Here is a 19,503-nt window from a genome sequence, read left to right as displayed (position 1 = left end):
ATGATGTGGCCAAATGGGGCTTCTCCGGGTGTTCCTCCTGTCCATCCGGCCATCTGGGTGTCACTAGTCGCACTGTCACTGGCTGAAGGTGAATCTCTCGGATTGCCGGAGGAGAATCACTGATACGATTGCCAGCGGAGCTGCCCTAATGAGCAAGGAAACGGCGTTGATAAGCTATCAGTGTCCGTATCAGTATGCCAGTGTACAAACACACATGTAGAGCCCCTTGCCCGGAGACACAGGCGATGGCACATGACCATAGTTTCATAGGCGGTGCAAGATTCGCATGCAGACATGCTGGAAGCTGAATGCCGCAGCTCTTGAATGACAGATCAATGAAATCATTATGAATTCGCTGAAACCGAAAACTGCACACACAGCGTCGAAAATCGCGGAAAAAATGCCAACTCACGGCAGCTTTCGGGGAATCGAATGGATGGGCCTGGCAATGGTATCTTGCATCCGATGGAATGGAATGGGAACAGGTTCGAGATCCTCCAGTTCTCGAATTCTCAGATCCTGCGGCGGCGGAAGTCGCTTGTGGTTTTGTATTTGTATGCATCGCTTGTTGTTCCTTTTGTCCCTGCACTGGAAAAAAATATATTTTAATTTTTATATTTATTTAACTTACAAAATGTACAATAAATCATATTTCTTGCTAAAAAAGTTATATTTATCCAATTATAAATTTAAAGAAGTTTCTTTTATCAGAAAATATAAAAGACTAATGTTTAAGCTGTAGAAAAAAACTCGTTCTTAGGACCATTAGGTTAATTTTTATATTTTTTGGATGTAAGATGTGGTTCTTAAATAATTTGATTTTGTAAAAATTACTATTTTTTTTATCATTACTTTATTTTTTTGTTTGGGGTATAAGATTTTGGGTTGTAATTACTTATCAATTTTTTCCTGTGCACCTTAATGTTTGCTCCTTGACTGCTGCCGAGGTGCAACAGGTGCAAAAATCACAACAAATACTCACATCCGCTGCGAGCTGTTTTCTGGTTTTCACTGGGTCTCCGTCTCCAAAAGGGAACGGAAGCACCTGTGATATGGACGCGGATCGCACGTGATTTCCTTGGCCTTCCGATGGAAGCCCTACCCCTCCACCCCCTCTTCCTTCTTGCTGAACAATTAAATTTGTTTTTATGGCCCAAGTGCTGTACATGTCCGGAGATTTCGGGTTCGAGACCCAGTCACCCCCTCCGATCTGACAAATTCATTTGACACTTTGCCTGCCTTATCGTCCCTCGATGTTGCTGCCGTAATTGTTGTTGTTGTTGTCGAGTACCCCATAGATCTATGGAGCTATAGAGCTATAGAGCTACAGAGCTATAGAGGCTATGAAGCTATAGCTTCGGCTATAAAGCCCCAGCTAAAGCTGAAGTTGGAAACTTGTTTCGGCTTTCGGGGCTTTTGGAGTCGCATTCTCAACATGTTTGCCATGTTGTCTATGTTGCTCGCGTGTAGTTGTTGCTGCTGCTGTTGCTGCTTGAAGCACATAATTACCGCAGCGCGTATTTAATCCGACAAATGGTTTCAACCTTAGTTGAACTTTGTCTATGGGCCACACTCAACCCCTTGTAGTTGCTGCTTGCTGATGTTGCTGTTGCTAGTGTTGCTGCTATGATGTTGCTGCTGCTGCCTGGCATTTCTAATATTCCATGACAGCCGCTTGAAGCTGAAGCCAAAGCGATTTCTGTGGTTACAATGTAATAAACCTTGACAAGCTTCAGATGGGTTTTTTGTTGGTCGCCGGAAGGGGAGCTTAACCAAAAATCTTAACTCGCATGTTGGATGATGTCAAGTGCTTGCGGTGCTTAAATCTAAGTGTTTTAGGGGCTTGCAATTTTAAGCTATTAAAATAAAAAATAATATTATTCTGGTTTTCTGTAGGCAGACTAAGAAGTTCTAGTTATTGCCATTGTCTCAACAAATTATATATTATTTTATTCCATTAACATTTTGTACCCAAATAAGATCAAAACTGGCATTCAAAACTCTGCTTACCTAAAATCCAGAGAGTTTCCTCAAACCATTTCGATCTTTCCACTCTTTGAACTGCCAGACTCCACACCTGTCAAACCCCATCCCAAAATTGTAGACCCAATCCCATCCCAGAAGCAACATTGCAACATGGCCAAAAGATTCCCTCCCGATGATCCCAGTGCAATTTGCAACTGCAACAGTGTGTTGTACGCCACCCGAGATACTTTATCTTTTCCGCCCATCTATCTGCATAAATAGAGAGGAAGAAGATGCTGCCGCCGCTCCACATGTTGCTTCATTCATTCCCGATCCGAATCCCAATCCCAATCCCAAACTGACGGACTATGATAAATAAAGTAAAGTGCATTTCCGTCAAAACAAGTTTGTTCTATTAATATTTTCAATACTTCGAATTCAGACAGAGATGTTGTCGGCGGTTGTTGTTGTTGCTGCCGTTGTTGCCGTTGCTGTTGCCGCTGATGTTGCTGCTGTGCTGTTGTTGCTGTTGCCGCCGCAGTCGCGAGCAACTTTCACTGCAGACTCGACCGAAGATCACTAGAATCATTTTGTGGGGGCACTGGAAGAAATGCAGAGATTTTGAGGATCCAATTTCAAGTTTTAAAAATTTTTTTAAACAACAAACACATAAGTTAGTTTTGAACAAGAATTTTTATATTAAATATGTTTTTTTTGATATAGTTTCTATAGAACATTTTTAAATTTTATAAGGTATATTTCTGATATGTTTTTGACCTTATATTAAAAGCAGTTTCCAGATGTTCTCAAACTTTGATTATTTAAAAATATGTATAAATGTTTTCGGACCTAGCAAGCTTAGAAATTTGAAACTTAAAAAATATTTAATATGTATGTTATGGTCTCCCAAAATATTTACAAGCTATTTCTCAGTAGAATAGTGATTATGTTCTTTAAAAAAAGGTTACCAAATATTGGACTCTCTGAGTTGCATAACTATAAAAAATGTTTTTGTTTCTATGCATATACAATTATAGTCATATTTAAGTTAAACCTTTATTTCTCCCTGTGTATGTTTTGTGTGCGTTGATTTGTAGGGGGCGACGACGTGCTGGCATCGTTTTAATTTGGCCGATCTCCCCCTTTCGGAAAAGTGCACCGTATTTACAGTTATTTTTATTGGAGCCAAGCAGCGCGACAATTCATCCATCATTTTCTGTTATGATTTTGAATATTCCCCCTTGGCTTGGCTTAACCCATGGCAGCCCCCTTGTCACATGGGACACGGACCCGACCCCCTACACCCCCCCCCCCCCCTGTGTTTTTTTGGCATCTGCATTGAGAGGGGGGCACTTGTCGGCTGCCCCTGCCCCCCTCTTAAAAAACCCCGCCCCTGTTCCACTGAACAGCATCCGGTAATTATGCGACACGCTGATTAAAATGCGTTAAACGCACACCAACACACCGAGGGGCACATGTGGCTCTGTGTGTGTATGGGTGAGGTGGGTCTGGAGTCCAAGTGAAATCTTCGCCTGCATTAACGAGTTTTCCGTGACGCGTCGCTCCTCGCTTTCCTCAGCTTCTTCCTCTTCCTCTTCTGCTTCTCGTTTTCTTTGAGCCCGCTGCTCTTATTCTTTGGCCTCCACCTTTCCTTTCCTTTCCTTTACACTGCTTTGCCTTGCTACACTTGATTTCCACAAGCCCACAAACACATGGGCAGGTGCACTGGAAAAAAATCTGTTCACACTGTTCGAAATCCCCAAAATATTATTATTTTTCAAAATAAATATTGAGTTTTAGGCAATTCCTTTTTAAAAAGGATTTAACGCCAAGTAAATTTTGCACATATCTTGTTGGTTTATAAAGCAGTATAGTTTATATTTTGAAATCAGAAGGGATGTATTTTAAAATTTAAGATTAAGAAAATTAGGCTATAATATAATGTAGTATAATTTATATTTAGAAATCAGAAGGGCTGTATTTAAAAATTTAATTTTAAATAAATTAGGGCATAATATAAAATTTCAATGACAAAATAGCAAAGTTTTGTCCTTTTTTAAAATGTAAAATTATTTATGAACGGCTTTATATTTTTTAATAAAAATGTATTTAAAACAGAGATCTCATTTCTTTTCAGTGTACCCCAAGAAGAGACTGCGTCTCCTGATATGCTGGCTCCGGCTTCTCTTCTCGTTCTCCGTTCTGTTTCTTCTGTTTTGTGGCGATCAGGTTACCTGCTTGAAGGGGGGGTGGGGAGGGGAGTGGGGTGCGGTGATCAGGGGGCGGGGTAAAGGCGAGGGGGCGGGGCAGGGGCAGGTGGCTAGCAGAGGTTTTCGTTCGGTTCTGCGGCTGTTACCTTGCCGGTTGCATGGTTTTATCTGCAGTCGCAGCTCTTGTGTTTGTTGTTGTTTGCATACCCTAGAAAAACCGGCAGAAAGGGTCATGGGGTATATTCGTTATATACAAATCACATGACAACAACATGTTATTGGGCACTTAAAAAAATGGTTATAATATAAAATAAAGTTCTTTTATTGAATTACAAATAATTTCATTTAAAAGAATTCTTAATTATTTTCAATACATTTTCCTAGAAAAATAAAAATAAAAAAGATATTTAATAAGAACTTGGAAGGTCTTTTCTCCTCTCTTCTTGTTATCGTCATCGTTTTCTTTGGCCTTTTTCTTTCAATGTGCACGTTGAGCTGTTGTTGCTTTTGGTTGTTCTTCCTCTGTTTTGTTTGTTGTTGTGTTTTTCTGCTATTGCACTGCACACGGCATTCGTCCTCCAACAAAAAGCGAGGCAAAGTCGTAAACAGAACAACAACACCCCTTCACCGCCCACCGTCCCGCCTCTTTCTTCAACACTTTTCCCCCCTTTTACACAGAAAGAAACTCAGGTCGATAGGCTTTTTCAAAAATATTTTTATATAGTATAGTTTCGATTCCATAGTTAATATTTTCTAAACTAACAAGTAAATTACATATGTTAAAAAAATAATAAAATAAGACGTTTTAATGTTTAAATGTTTGATATCAAGTCCTTGGGCATTTCCTGTATAAATCATTATAAAAAATATAACAATTGATTGAGGACACCTTAATAGTTTTTCTTTCTGTGCACTTTCTGGAAGAACTCCCCGGTAATATAAAAGTTCTTGGGTTGCTTCGTCTCTGTTTTTTTATCGTAATTCTTCTAACTCGTCGTCGTCGTAGTGCGTGGATGTTGTTGTTGATTTTTTTGTTGTTGTTGTTGGTGTTGTTTTCGTTGTTGTTGGTGTAGTTGTTTAAGTTGGTGTATTTTCCTGTTGTTGTTGCAGTGATCGTTGGTGTTGTTGTTGTTTCTGCTTGTCTCGTTTATTGATCGTGTTGCTGCACACACACACACACGCACACACTGAGAAAGAGGTACTAACACACACAGTTGCAGTCACATACGCAATTCAATGAAGAAATGCTTCAAGTCAATGACCCGGAAATTGTGTCTAAAAAGCAAAACAACAGCAACAACAACAACAACAGCAGCAGCAGCAACATCAGCAACACCAACAGCAACATAGAACTTTTACCTAGACATCGGCGCATGCGACTGACGTTGCAAGTTGCAAGTTGACTGCGCCAGTCCAATGAACCGACTGCAATTCGCAATTCGCAGCCCGCAGCTTTTTGCAACAATTGCACGCAGAGCGACAACAGCAACATCAACGGCAACAGCAACAGCAACAGCACAGCACAGCAGCAACATCAACATCCAGCGATGACAATCAACGCAATTAATGCTCATCCGGCCAGCAGAGTAGTGATGCTGCTTGGACTTCCTTCTCCATCCTGTTTAACTAATATATCCACAGCCCTTGGAAATTGTCCACAGGTTTTATGCCCATCTAAAAAAAAATGCAGCTCTAATTTATGGATTTTTTTTTTCAGGGGAAGTCAACATCACTTAGAAAATGCATGTTATTCGTAAGACTTTCGGTTAAAACTATTAGTTATCACAATTAACATTATCGATCGTATTCTTTGATCAGTAAATCATGCAATATTTGTACAAGTCTAAGATTGTTCTTTATAATAGCCCATGCAACTCCTTATAAAAAGAACAAATAATACAATTTGGTTTAGTCATGGGGTGACTACAACGGAACCCCATAACTTAAGATATCTTTTTTGTAACCATACTTACAGGTACACAGGTCAACTCATAAAAAACCCCAACCCCGATCGACATCCCCTGACAAGTCTCAACCCATCCCCTTGGGCCATTCTCAATTTATTGCATATCGAAAAAATTAAGCACAAAAGTTCAGTGCCATAGGCCAAGTCGTTGTCATCGTCATCGTTCCCACTTGTAATGAGAATTTATGTGCCGACAAGATGTGCATAAGGTCCCAAAGTGGGCAAATCGGGGGTAGAGACGAGGTCTAGCGGACCGAAAGTGCCGGCAAACATGCAAACTGCAATTAGATTTGGGGGCAAGTGTTGTGAGTTCTCCGGCGATGGCTATTTGGAGCAGGGCAATTGAGGCAGGAATATTGGAAGATATATGTATATGGAGTGTATTGCATCTCAAGAACCCTCTGATTAGATTGATTTTAAAATTCTCAGCAAAAAGATCGTGTTTTAATTTGCAGTAATATGTAGATCCCATTTAAAATGAAAATCCCCAAGTCCTTATCGAAGTCCGTCCAATTTTCCCAGGAGTTTCCAGACCCAATCACCCGTAACCAAATGATGCGTGCAATATTGAATCACTTGGCCATCGAAGGGGGTCAAAGTTGCTGCAAGTCTCACGACACAATTCGCATATGGAGCAGACCGGGGAGACTTGGGCCCCTCAAGATCGGAACAGAACCACCAGAAGAACCAGAGATGAGATTCGATTCTCCCCCTGTGGAGAATGGAGATGGAGAAATGAGAGAACGAGCAGAGAGATGCGTGCTCGACTTTACGTTTCGCATTTAATGCAATTAACCTCAAACTAAATGGCAATCACTTTAATTTGCTTTAATTAAGCTTTATATGCCTATGGAGGGGGCTCAATTCTCCGTCGGTGGAAGAGGAGGAGGTAGCCAAAAACGACGCCTACATCGGATGACGGTTCTTTAATTAATTACAGGGAAAGAGATGGAGATGGCGATGGGTATGGAAGCACTGGCACTTGTCTTCCCCCTCCAACACTCGACGCCCACTGGTAACTAGGCATGTTTCCTGTTCTCCTCGGCTCGGTTCAAGTGCCCGCCTCATAAGCCCTCCAGGATATGCCCCGGCATATGCAATACGCTATATGTGGTACTACTCCCTTCCCATCTGAGCCGATCTGATCCGATCCCATCCCTGGTTCGGTGGAATCGACAAAAGAGCTCCACGCATGCGCACACTTAACGAACGCTTAACGGATGTTTCGGCTTCCCCTCCCTCTAGTTTTAAAAAGAATCCCTCATTGTGGGCCGACACTTGTAACACAAGCAACCCATGGGCATGAGTCCCGATCTCGGCCTGAGTTTGGGCCTGACATTTGTTTCCTACACTGAGGGAAATAGAAGCGAATCGAGGGATACTCTATAAGCCCTATATAAAGCTTGCATGATATTAATAAAAGATCTAGATAACCTAGAAACTAAATTTTCAATAATATGGTAAAAACGTGTCTGTTAATATTTGAACACATCTATTAAGCTTAGAAACACAATTCCAATTCTACGGTTAAGACATAATATTTAAACCTTGTAACTACGAATAGTCATGGTATACTAGACCCAAAAGTCTTTAACCTTAAAATACATTTTAGATCGCTATCCTCTACTTTATAAAGTTTTCGAGACCGTCTGTTCGAAAATTAGAATTAACAACTTCCTTTCCTGGCACTACTAGTAGAATACTTTTAGAGACTGTCTTAAATCTTAAAAATATTTCTTTTAGTGCCCAGTTTTCCTGTCTCTGTTGCTGTTCGACGTCCTCCTCCTCCAGCTGCATCTCCATCTCCGGCTACTCCTACTCCACTTGAGATTCTCGTACGTGCCCAGATGCGTGGGAATGACGAGATGTCTGGAGAACTCCGCCAGAGAAAGAGAGAAAAGCCAGAGGGGGGGGGGTTGGAGTGGAATGGAGTGGGACTAGGGCAGTTGCTCATAACTCAACGCCAGGCGAAATTCGAGACTTGTTAATGCGCCAAATAATATGCGGCGACAGCTAGCCATCCGGCAATATACTATAAAAAGGGGCTATCGACAAAAAGGCAAGGGATATGGGGATACAGCTCAAAAACAATTAACAAAAATCATTAATTTGTTGCCTAGTGTAGGGGCAAATTGAAAAGTCGAAGGAAGCATAGCGTCCATAAGAAATACGCCATGAACACGCCAACCAAAAGCGATCCTCGATGCGAATTTATGAATGTATCTTTCGGTTTCTTTCACGAGAACGGGCACGCAATGCAATCTCTGAAGGATCGCGTCTGGAATGTGGCTTAAATTATGACTTAAATGGCGTTGGCAGTTTATGCGGCTGCCCGTCTTGTGTAGAAGATGATCATGATCATGGCCATGATCATTATTATAAGGCCGAAGACGAAGACTTGGCGTTTTTGAGCGGAAACGGCGCTCTCGAGCTGCCGAGACTCTTGAGTTGGCTTTTAAGCCGTTTCGCTGGCTTTCTTTTTTAATGCTGTTTCGCCCATTCTTAAGAGCTTCTCTGCAGTCTTCCCCTCTGGAAACCCACTCCATTCTCTACACTCCACACTCCATACTCCAAACTCCATCCTCCACTTTCTTGACTGAGTCTCCAGTTGTGTTTGCTTTATTTGGCTGACGTGAGGTTTCTTCTGCCCGGTTTCTTCGGCTTTATTTTTTCTCGTTTTTGGTCGTGGCTCGCATTCTTGGTCACATCCTTCACAAGGTCATGCCAAACACATGATGGGGAATATTCTCCATCCATGAGGTACTTCACATCTAGCATAAATGATATGCCTATGGCCCAGCATATCCACATCCACACACACACACATGCCTACACATATAAATCGTATTTAAGCAAAGTAATCTCTGGACAAATAATTGTAGACGGTATGCGGTTTCTGTTGGCATTTCCATTTCCCCTGGCCTGGAGATCCGTCCTCATCAGTCCACAAAACCGCCTGCTCCGCCCCTGGAATACTGAAATACTGAATACTGAAATGTTCCCCGATGTTTGCACAAATTGTTAGCGACTGCCGCAGAGATACGGTTTGTTTTGGTTGTTCTTGTTGTTTGGCTCGCTTTTTTACGCTCTGGCCCCGCGGTTGTGTACAGAAAAATTTAAGGAAAACGTCCACAAAAGTCCACATAAATAAATAACGTTAAAAACATTGTATTTTAATGCTGGGTTTCAATGAGGGAAATGAAGATGCTGGCAATGAGTCGATGGTAATGTTGGTTGACCAAGCGGATTATGCTCGAATTCTACCGGTGAAAGTTGAGGATTAGTTGATAGATCTCACTATCTCATTGTAATGATGCTGAAATAGTAATAATAATAATAATTAAGAATGGTAATAAGTGAAATATAATAAAAGAAAACCAAAGATTATAACAAATACAATATTATCAGTTAAAAATAGTTTATAATATCGCAGTGACACATTTCCGAACCGCTCTCAAGTGTCTTCTCTCTGCCAACTCTACCTACTCGAAAACCCAGCGAAACCCATCACCTTCCAACTATTCCAAGTATGACACCCCGAGATGACATCGACATGTTTTTCTTTATTTTGTGTTTGGGTTCTGTTCGCAGTGGTGCGCTTCACCTTTTCAGCTGTGGGGTGTTAATAAGATATCAAATATGCATGTGGCTGCGCACCCATCGAGAGACCCGGCCCAGACCCAATCCCATTCCGAATCCCAATCCCAATCCCAGTCCCAAAGACCGGAGACCAGAGACCAGACCCAGTTGAGACTTTGGCCCGTGGCCGGCGCGAGATCTCGCTAACGAGGCGCGTTTGAAAATGCAGCATATAAAAAATAAATAACCCAACGAAAATCGAAAAAACGTCAGCACCGAATTGTTGCCTTCCTTTTAGCTTCCTTAAGAAGAAGTCTTATAGAGTTTACCTTTAAGGGATAATTTATCTGAAATATATAAAAGTCTAAGGTTTATATATTTAAAATCCATAAATGTGGTTTTAAATCTTCTGGAAATAATGTATTTTATAATATCAACTACCTTAAAACTAGTTCTATCTAAACATTTAAATATTATTATACTAATACCGCCTTCAAGAGTATTTTGCAAACGGTAGCAGCCAAAAACCGGGACACAGCCGGCGTTGAATGTGCCCTGAAGTTTTGTTTATTTTCGGAGATAAAAAAAAAGAAAAATAATAAATCGACAGAGGCAGCGATTCGACTGGGACAGCTCCATAATAAATGCCCCAAAGCACTCAAAGCTTTTCTTATTTATTTTTTTTTTCGCGCATACAGATACGCCGTCGGATTTCTTTATTATACGATTTTGATTCGAAAATAATTCAAACGAATTTCGGGGCTGCCTGGCTTTTGAGAGCGCGTGCGCAACAGCCAGGCGGACAAAGGAAAACCCGCTGCGGGTTTTCGCCCAGTGTAGGCCACATAAAGCGTAGCACGGTAGCCAAGCTACAGGTTCGAGTGCGCCAGTGTGTGTGTGAGTTTGTGTGGACGATGACGCTGGTAAAAAAATAATGAATAAAAGAAAACCTGTACACAAAAAACCAGACAAATAAACCAAATACAAAAGCCTTCTCCTCGAGGTCCGTCGTCTTGGTCTTTGGCTCGGTTTTAGTGCGTGCGGCTTAACTGCAGCGTGGCAAACTGGTCCGCCGATTGTTTGTCCCCTGGACCCCCTCCCCAGATCCCAAGCAGCCCCAAGACCCCCTCCGGCCGCCTCCCAAATCCCAGAACCCAGATCCCAACTCACTGAGTGGTGCTGCACAGTAGCCGCATGCTGGCTAAAGTTCTCCTTCCGCTCCGCCATCCATCCGCAGCCTCCATCCACAACACGATCGTGCACTCAGAAAAAATTCAAGCATCTATTGCAAAAAAAATAAAATAACAAGATTGGATAAAAAAATCAAAGATTTTTTATAGTTAAGATACTAAAAGTATTACTAAATTTTATAAGCTTACTTCGTACATTTTCTAAATATATCAATTTTTAATTTAAGGAAACCGTAATCCTTAGTACTGATATGCTTTTCCTAGAATTTAAAAAGTATTTTTGAAACTTGTCTTACTACTTAAACAAATATTAAAAATCGTTCTCAGCTTGAAAATATTACTCTTATATGGGAATAGTAAACATGCTTTTTCTACCTTTGTTAAATTGGTCAACTTTTTATATGTTTATTTTTATAAAGCTTTTTTGAAAACTATGTTAGTAATCTGAATTTTTTAAAAATTTTAAAGACTTTAAAAATATTTTTTATTTTTATAGATCATGCTTACCGAAATCGAGTTTCTAACTCATGTTTTTGGAAACATATAGAAGGTATGAAATTCTTAAAAATGGTTTTAAATATAAGTAACCCACTTTTTCAAGTGCCTGTTGTAGCTCCGTTTCCAATTCTCCTCTGCAGATTGTGACTCCAAATCTGCGGCTCGTCAGCAATCGCAGCCTCCTGCGAGAGGCCTTCACGGCCCCAGAAACATTATGGCTAATAGTTGCCCCGATCCCTGATCCCCCGCCCCCTGGCAGCCCCTCAAAGCCCAAGAAAAGGAGGCGTGGCTGCACTTATTATTATGCGCTGAGCTCTGTTTTTGTTTGGGTTTCTTGAGTTTTTCGCGTTTTTTTTCTGTCTGCGTCTGTTTTGCGTTTTCCAGAGAAATCTGGCCAGAACTTTTCCTCGTACGTCCTTTAAGGTCATTAAACGAGCCCTGCTTGTTAGGGACCCCAACCCATGGCGATGATCATGCCTTGGGACTGACTCATATTTTCATTTCCTTTCTTTTTCGCCAAGCTGATTGGCTTAATCATCGCTCAAGTTCGGCGTCAAAGGTCGCGGAAGTTTGTAAAAAAAATTTAATGACATCGTTTTTGAAAAGTGCCAATGCGCCGACACTCGAAAAGGGTTGCGCTTTAATTAATTAATCAAATCGACAGTAAAAATTCCTTACTGATCTGACTCACGATCTTTTGAATGGGAACGAGAAGATTACACCTCCCCCAGCCGCTGTTTTCTTCTTATTTTTTTTTCTTTTTATGTATGATGGTTTATGGTCAAGGGGTCAATTTGTAAGTCAACGTTGGGTACACTCACTTCTCCGAATTTTTTCCATTTTCATTCCTCTCCATGAATATCAACTTAATTAACTGTTAACTGTAAAGCCGTATAAAAATACCAAAAAAAAAAAAAAAGAAGCGGACGAGCGGAAATGATTGCATATACGGACGACTCTCTGAAAGCCCATGTCCAAAGTTAATTCCAAGTCGTATGTAATAATTATGTTGATGGAATATTCATAACAGGAAATCCCTTTTACAGTGCGAGTGCGAGTGCGAGTGTTGTGATTAAAATTACATAGAGTCATGCACAATCAATGCAAATGGGAATGTAAATGTTGAATAAAAATTGTACGCAGCCCATTCACAATAGGCGTTGTTGTTGTTTATTATTGTTGTTGTGGCGCAGTTGTTCACTGAATATCAAATTACTGGGCTTGGATTTTTGAAGAGGAACTCCAAGAGTGCACTATGGGCTATACTTGAACTGAAAATGGGGATGAGAGGTTCAGCTAGAATAGTTTATTTCATTGTGAGGGCACAATTATCCAAAAGGGGGAACCTAAAGATATCTTAAGGCATTGTTCGTTTATAGGTCATGTTTTTATCATGTAAGACATTTGAAGATTCCATTTAAATAGGATGGAATATAATACTAAGCTATGTAAATATATAACTTCCTTAAAAAAGGTTACTTATATTGTTCTTAAATTTATAATATAATAATTTAAGTGGTGGCTTATCTTTTCCACTGTACCATTCAAAGTTATTAGCTCAATTAATATCTCTAGGTGCCGTTTCTCTGTAGCTGCATGGATTAATTTAAATAACCATTAATCAAAAGCTACTGGCTTACTCAACTTAAGCCATTAATATTTGAATAGAGCTACACCTAATGGCCAAATAGGCGACTCCGGGGAGGTGAAAACCGCAGTGCTGCCTTGCACAGTAGTTATCGCATAAGCACATGCACATCAAATGCGATTTATTTATTAGCACCCCACAACATCGGGCCATAGTCGCCGGGCTATTACTTTATACAATGCCGCTGCTTATTTGGATAAACATAAAACCCCCAAAGAGCATTAAGCATGAGCGATCCATGCGAGGGCCACACACACACAGCACATCCACTCATATCCATCCAGTCAGTCAGTCATTCATCCAGCGATCCATGCCATATAGCCATATCCCATCCAATCTCATACCATACCATACTATACCATACCATTCCATCCCATCCGCTGTTGGGCTCATTCACAGGCACTCGGCGTCGTCGCTTGCCTATTTCTGTATGCGTAACGCAATCTATTCATAAAATAAAATTAAATAAAATAAAAAACAGTGGAAAAACAACAGCGACCGATGCGGCGGCGGCGACGGCGGCAGAAAAATACATATTTTCATTTACAAGACCGGAAGAGCACTTCCTCCCTGATGTGCTGGCTGTAGGCTGTACCATCATCATCAATCGCGGCACCCGCACCAAGATATAGTGGAAACCAAAGCGACGACAACGCACTGCCCCATGTTGATGTTGCTGCCGTGCTGTTGCTGCTGTGTTGTTGCTGTTGCTGTTGCCGCCGTGCTATTGCCGCTGTCGTATGCTAAATACTAAATACTAAATGTATGGCCTGGCCTGTGTCCGCCGTTTGAATATGCAACTTTGACTGGGGGCCACCGCCATATCCACACATCCACACATCCACAGTCATCATCCCATCCCCAGCCCCATCAGATCCAATGTGTTTAGTTCATGTTGGACTAGTCCGTTCGTCCGTCCCCCTGTCCGTATGTCCATTTGTCCGTATGTCCGCTCGTCCGCTTGTCCGGCGGTTCCGTTGTCCGCTCATTGGAAATGCAATGCCATGTGTGTGATTTTTATTGAAGCACATCCAGATATAAAACAAGATTTATGCGAAATGAATATATTCATGTTTGGCCCGGCCAATGAGCTGGTTAGATCTCTTTTGGAAAAACTTCCATATCCATAGGGAAAATCATTGTAAACAGGGCTATCAAATAGTTAATAACCTAAAAATAAATTTGACAAATAAAAATTTGAGATCTATATTCGAGGTATTATAATTTAAGCCACGATCTGACATTAAAGAAAGTTCGAATTACAAAGTACTCAATTTTACAGTTCTTTATATGGAAAATAAAAACAGATCAACCATTTATTTAGCAGATGAATTATTTTGTATATTTATTATTTACTTCATATTTAGTTATTTCAGTTAGAAAATAACTCTTCAGCCAAGCATTCTTTGTTATCAATCCTTTCCAAATACATTGTACTTGCTAGAACTTATTTAAACATTTCACTCTATCCACAATCCAATTAGAAATTTTCCAAACGTGGCTGGGAAAATATTTGAAATAACATTTAGCGAAAAACTGGCGCCTTTGCCTTCGCGAATTGCCTTCGACTAAACCGAAGTGCTCATTAAATCGTGGCGTAAAAATTTTCGGGGGAAAATTCGACTAGAAATGTTGGTCAGTTCGCGAGGTGTGCGGAAAAGTCGAGAGGAAAATGGCGAGTGGGTCGAAAATAAATTCAAATTGGAAACCATGGCCATGAGGATATATTTACGGCATTCGATATTTATAGTTTGAACTCAAACAGGTGTAAACCGTAAAATGGCAAAACATTGTTTAAATCATTTCATTGTAAGCTCCGCGCTCCCCGTCATATATTTTGTTTTCGTTTTTCTTTTTTCAGTTGTCCAAAAGTGTAAACAAAAGTGCAAACAAATTGCTAAGGAGAGAATTGAGGTTCCAGGAAAAGGCAGAAATCCGGGGAATAAGAGGGATCCAAAGGGGGTCCCTCGTTCTCATTTATAATGTGTGTAGTTCATCAAAATTTTTTGGCACGCGGCCCCTTGCGGTGGCATTGTTCTGGTGTTGAGATATCCAGCCGCAGATACCGATACTCGCGGATACATCTTTTATAAATATATATATATATATATTCATATATCTATATATACCAGATACTCCATACACGCTCACGGATCGCAGGCTTAATTTGAATTATTTGGCCGTAAATAAAGCACAATGGGAGCGGGAAATGGGATTTTTATTTCGCTGTCCGTCTTTGAATTGGTCTCCGTCTCCCCGACTGACAGAGCCCAGAAAAAGCATAAATATTTATTATCATAAGAAGCAGCAGCCCCGCCACTCCTCATCCCCATCCTCAGCAACGGCAGCAGCATCAGCAGCATCACTGAAAAGGAAAACGATTTCTCAATGTCTTTTATATCGCAGCCAGTCCAGAGAGCTGCGTTTCAGTCTCAGTTTCCATTGCCGGTTCTCAACCTTTTGTGCCACAACCAAAAAAGTAAGAAAAGATCAGCTCGCAAAGAACTCTGATCTGGTCAAGACTTACAGATACCTTATAAAGATTCTTGGGATCAAATACCGAACCCAGAAAGTATTAAGTATCATCATTAAAAACAATTTACCCAACCAGGATTTTAATTTTAATTTCATATGGTACCCAAAAATAAGATCCCCAATTTAATTTTGACGGATAAGGAGTATTCTAACGACCCTAATGATTTATTGCAAGCCACATTTTGTTCATACTTTTCCATTTTTTGGAAAAAATTAATAAATTTTTTATGAGTTACCTTCTTATTTTTTTGTAAGCAACAGAAAACGGAATTATACTTATATAAAAAGGTGAATTAATAATAATATTAATATTTTAGACAATAGAATATTTTCAACTCAGGTCCCAAAAGTATGCCACAAAATATGCCTGATTGTTAGAACAAAGAACCTATAATCCAACTGTTAAGAATTTCTTACACTAAATACCCATATACCTTCCTGATCGCTTTATATACAGGGTATTTGGCCAAGACAAAAGACAAAGACGCGCTCTTGGAAACGATCGAGAAACTTGTTTAGCACGCGTTACAGCGGCTGCCTGTTTTTCAGAGCGGGGGCTTTCAAACTGTTTGCGGTCGGTCACTCTTCAGAAAGCCCCTTGCCCCTCCTCCCCCTCTTAAAAACCCCCACGATATCCCCGCAAGACCCCAACCCCGCCCACTTGGCTCCCATATATAGTGGAAGTGCAGGGGCTTTGAGTATATATCTTTACATATATTTGCTTATGCCAGCAAAGACGGCTCTCGGCTTAATCCGTTCGGCTAAACGTTGATTACTCCGATCCGGAATCCCCCCCTTCCCATATACCGTATACCCCATCATAGCCCCCCTATACCATCTTAGCCCCCCGAAAGGCATCCCTGCGTGGGCTCATTGTGGAATTTCTACACTCATTCTTGATTGTTTCGTTTCGTTTTACGCTCTGGGCCAAAATGTGTTGTGCTCGGGCCAGCATTCCAGCTGAATTGGTTTTGCCCGGGACCGAAAAATCTCTTTCGACCTGGCCAAGCCCGATTTTGGATGGTCTCCAGCGGGACGGAGGGGAAGATAATAAATTTGAATTTCAATAAATTATTTTGTTGCTACAAGACAGCCAGCAGAAGACCCTCTTTTCCACTTCATTTTGTACGCCATTCCCTTCTGAATGGTCAAAAGTCCGATCTTGCGTGAATTTCATTCAACAAAAAATTTTCTGTTTGGCAATTTCTTTTTGACTTTGTCATCTTCTTTTTATTTTTATTTATTTAATTTTTTTTTTCATTGTTTTCCCCGCTATTGTTGGTCAAGATTGATTGCGGAAGCAGAGGGGTTACCTATCCGAGATTCGCCGTAGTTATGGTCTGATGAAGTGATCAGGCCTTGACATTGATCAAATGCCAAGAGCACACAGATGCTGTGGGCGTAGAATACACAATGTTTGTAGCTTACTTTAATACAAAAAATGTTGTATATGGTTTATGAATCGACACGCTAACACACTAATTGCCTCTTCCGAGATCCCATTTCTACTTGTTATAAAAAAATGTTGTATTTAAAAAATATAATAAAAGGAAGTAACATCCATAATCAAACATTCGTTGAAAATACTTTTTATTTGAAAAGTTTACATAAGCTTTTCAGACGGGTACAGTTTTAATTATATCCAATTTAGAAAAAAGGTTTGAATTGTTTTCAAGGAAGATGGTTACAATTCTGCAAGAAAAACAATCACTAAGAAGACGAAAGGTAAGTGTTTTATTAAGAAAGTTTTTCATATATTACAAAGGTCTTACCGCACAGTTTAATAAGGGTTGCCAAGATCATAATGATTGGATTTCAAAAGTTGCTCTTAGATTGAATTCATCTGTTTTCATCCCCGCTTTTTATACATTGAACAAATTAGTGCCGGAAACATTTTTAAATATGATTATGCGACGCAAATTAGCTATATAAATGTGATTTCAAGAAAATGTCACGTCTGTAAAATGTCAGTTGCATAATTAAAGGTTTTCTACAATAATTTGCTTATTAAATTTATATTTGTAGGTCACTAAAATATGAACATATTTAAAATTAAAAGGTATTTATATTTTATTCCCCACTGCATAATGTCTATTTTTAAAACAAACAGATGCTGTGGACATAGGAAACATAATGATGATAGCTTACTTTTAAACAGAAAATGCTGTATTTGGTTTACCCGAATCGATCCGCTAACACACTAATTGCTTCTTCCGAGATCTTATTTCTACTTATTATGAAAACTGTTTGTACTTAAAAAATATAACTAAAAGAAGTGACAGTCAATAAAAAAACATTCGTTAAAAATACTTTTTATTTGAAAAGTTTACAATAGCTTATCAGATGGGTAAACTATTAATTATAATGATGGACGTTGATTCACTACGAGCACTACAAACAAGTGGCCCAACGACACCAAGCACGTGCTTGTTACGCGCGGGGCTCTTTATATCCAATTTGAAAACCAGGATCGCGGCATCTTGCCATCTCAGGTGGACACGGGTCTGCAAGAAAAACAATCACTAAGAAGACGAAAGGTAAGTGTTTTATTAAGAAAGTTTTTCATATATTACAAAGGTCTTACCGCACAGTTTAATAAGGGTTGCCAAGATCATAATGATTGGATTTCAAGAGTTGTTCTTAGATTGATTTCATCTGTTTTCGTCCCCGCTTTTTATACATTGAACAAATTAGTTCCGGAAACATTTTTAAATATAATTATGCGACGCAAATGAGCTATTTAAAAGTGATTTCAAAATAATGTCACGCTAATTCGCTTTTCCGAAACCCCATTCTTACTTATTATGAAGAACTTTTGTATTAATAAAATGTAAGTATTAGGAGCGACAGTCAATAAACAAACATTCGATGGCAATACTTTTTATTTAAAAAGGTTTACAAGATTATACCTATTTATGAAATAAATTGGGATTATTCTTTACCAGGATTAGGACAAACAGGTGTTTGTGGCTGACAGAGTGCAATTAAAACAATCACTAAGAAGAAGAAGGAAACATTTTATTAAGTACATTTTCATATATTACAAAGTTCTTACCGCACATGTTGATAAGGGTTGCAAAGCTCATAATGATTGGATTTCAAGAGTTGCTCTTAGATTGAATTTTTCTGGTTCGGTCACCGCTTTTTAGATCAAGCCAATTAGTGCCGGAAACACTTACAAATATTATTATGCGAAGCAAATTAGTTTTTTAAATGTCATTTGCGTATTTAAATGTTTTCTTTAGTAATTTTCTAATTAAATTTATATTTGTAAGTCCTTGAAATTATAAACATATTTAAAAATAACAAGGAAGAACGCTATAGTCGAGTACCTCGACTATCAGATACCCGTTACTCAGCTATATGGAGATATGCAAGCAGCAAAGCGAGATTAAAATGCGCCACCTACCGGCGGTATACAGATTTAAGCGTTATGGGCGTTAGAGTGGGCGTGGCAAATTTTTTTTTGGACCAATCGATAGGTATCGACGAGACCAACACATTTCAGTTAAAATTTTTTATCTAGCATGAAAATTGTGGGCGTCACAGGTTTTCGCGGTTTGTGGGCGTTAAAGTGGGCGTGGCAAACTTTTTTTTGGGTCAATCGATAGGTATTGATGAGAACAATACATTTCAGTTAAAATTTTTATTCTAGCATCAAAACTGTAGGAGCCACAGTTTTGGGCGGTTTGTGGGCGTTAGAGTGGGCGTGGCACTGTGCTGAAACAAACTTGCGCTGCGTAAGAAGCTCAGGAATCTGCACGCCAAATCTCAATAGCCTAGCTCCCATAGTTTCCGAGATCTCAGCGTTCATCCGGACAGACGGACAGACGGACAGACGGACAGACGGACAGACGGACATGGCTAGATCGACTCGGCTAGTGATCCTGATCAAGAATATATATACTTTGT

General features: G+C 39.9%; 1 protein-coding gene and 1 long non-coding RNA gene across 5 annotated transcripts in view; one reads left to right on the top strand and one right to left on the bottom strand.

Moving 5' to 3' along the window:
* Positions 1-19,503, top strand: part of RpL28 (ribosomal protein L28) — a 384,986-nt gene that overhangs the window by 165,917 nt on the left and 199,566 nt on the right. The window contains exon 1 of one of the 4 annotated variants that reach the window (XM_070995323.1): positions 5,288-5,297. The exons of the other annotated variants lie outside the window; for them this stretch is intronic. The gene's annotated coding sequence lies outside the window, so the exon portion shown is untranslated. Of the gene's footprint in view, positions 1-5,287; positions 5,298-19,503 lie in introns of those variants that run through there. 4 annotated transcript variants of the gene reach the window in all.
* LOC118877207 (uncharacterized) lies at positions 17,888-18,741 on the bottom strand. Its single transcript, XR_011604436.1, has 3 exons — positions 18,647-18,741; positions 18,176-18,587; positions 17,888-18,113 (listed from the first exon to the last, which is right to left on the bottom strand). It is a non-coding gene; the product is annotated as an uncharacterized lncRNA (long non-coding RNA).

The sequence above is a fragment of the Drosophila suzukii genome, chromosome 3 (assembly GCF_043229965.1).
Source record: "Drosophila suzukii chromosome 3, CBGP_Dsuzu_IsoJpt1.0, whole genome shotgun sequence".
Taxonomy (NCBI): Eukaryota; Metazoa; Arthropoda; class Insecta; order Diptera; family Drosophilidae; genus Drosophila; species Drosophila suzukii.
This window is presented reverse-complemented; position numbering and strand designations above follow the sequence as displayed.